At 53.3% G+C, this 1,729-nt stretch overlaps 1 pseudogene; it reads right to left on the bottom strand.

Moving 5' to 3' along the window:
* Window positions 1-390: 390 nt before the first annotated feature.
* LOC137768335 (ADP-ribosylation factor 1 pseudogene) lies at window positions 391-1,028 on the bottom strand (annotated as a pseudogene).
* Window positions 1,029-1,729: the final 701 nt, after the last annotated feature.

Below are 1,729 nucleotides of genomic sequence, written 5' to 3' on the forward strand. Positions count from 1 at the left end.
TAAAAACCAACCACCAAAATGGATTTCAACACAGATCTAAAGCCCAGGGGAGAAGCATCGGGCTTGTCTGACACAGTGACTCCTGGATGACCCGTGTGCCTAAAATCCCTTCTCAGTACTAAACAGTGGGTTGATTTTCTTTTGACAATAAAAAAAGCTGAGTAATATTGCACAGGAGTACCAGAAACTGCCTCATTGGAAACAAAAACTATTTACATTAGATAAAAACCCAGTTGCAGTCTGCGTCTGCACATTTACCGCATGGTGAAGCACACTGTGACCGACCATGGAGACAGCTTCTGGCACTCACACCCCAGGGGCACGTTTGCCACATGAGAGTAAAGCGAGGGTAGAAGGAGGGAGTGAGAGGGGAGGAGAGAGGAGTACAGCTCACTTCTGGTTCCGGGGCTGATTGGACAGCCCGTCCCCGCTGGTGGCACAGGTGGCCGGAATGTACCAGTTCCTGTGGCGCAGGGAGTGCAGCCCCAGCTTGTCCGTGATGTCAGCTGCATTCACGGCATTGGGGAGGTCCTGTTTGTTAGCACACACGAGCAGAAGGGCGTCCCTGAGCTCGTCTTCTGCCAGCACCCTCATAAGCTCCTCTCGGGCCTCATTCACACGCTCTCTGTCCTTGCTGTCAACCACGAAGATGAGAGCTTGTGTGCTCTGGAAGTAGTGGCGCCACGGAGGCCGGATCGTGTCCTGGCCGCCCACACAGTGAAGCTGATGTGCTTGTATTCCACAGTCTCCACGTTGAAGCCTGTAGTGGGAACGGTGGTCACGATTTCACCCAGCTTCAGTTTGTACAGTGTGGTGGTCTTTCCCGCAGCATCTAGGCCCACCATGGGAATGCTCATTTCTTTTTTGCTAAAAAGGCCCTTGAAGAGGTTTGCAAAGATATGCCCCACGCTGTAGACTCGTGGGAGCGACACTGGCCAGAGAAACCCTGGGCAGCCGCAGCGCAGCTGCTGCTCAGAGGCAGCTGCTGGTTTCGCTCTACGAGACGTTTTAAAATGTTTCACTGCCATCCAGAGACCACGTGAGGATGAAAATGTCCTTCCTTTTCTTATGTAATGTGAAAAAGAGAAACCTTTCTTTACCCTAAAAACACTTGGTGTACCTGGCAAAAAAGCGGTTTCAAATAAAAGTTCCGTAAAAGGCCCCAGAGATAGAGCCCTGGGCCAGGTCGGAGCCCTGCCCTGGTCCTAGCTCAGCGGCCAAGGGATCCTAGGAGTGTCATCCTGTTTCCATCAGCTGTGAGACTAGGGTGGGAACAGTTGCCCCTCAATGATCTAAGCCAGGATTGTTGTGAAGATCACCTGAGATGATAGGAAAGCCCTGCCCAGCCAGGCTTCATGAGAAAGGAGCGATGTCCAAACCCAGCGGCCCCCAAGGGGACACCATGATCACAATGCTGCAAAACTGGATTGAAAACCTGTCACAGCCAGACCACCGTCCCTCAGGTAAGCTCCATCCACTTCTCAAATGACCAGGCTGTCGCCACCCTGCCTGGGAAGGATCAGGAAGGGAAATGAGAAGGGGAGAGATGTTTTTCTTCATTCTGTCTCTCCCATCCTGAGAAAAGCTTCAGGCCAGGAGGGGATGCAGGAGCCCACCATCCCTCCCCCCTACTCACCCCCATGGGTCTTGGCTCCCCTTTCCCATGGGGTGGACGGCCCCAGGAATCCCAGGCTGAAGTTGATTGGCAGCCCCTCAGCCCTGCCTTTGC

This window comes from Eschrichtius robustus, chromosome 8 (assembly GCF_028021215.1).
Source record: "Eschrichtius robustus isolate mEscRob2 chromosome 8, mEscRob2.pri, whole genome shotgun sequence".
Lineage (NCBI taxonomy): Eukaryota > Metazoa > Chordata > Mammalia > Artiodactyla > Eschrichtiidae > Eschrichtius > Eschrichtius robustus.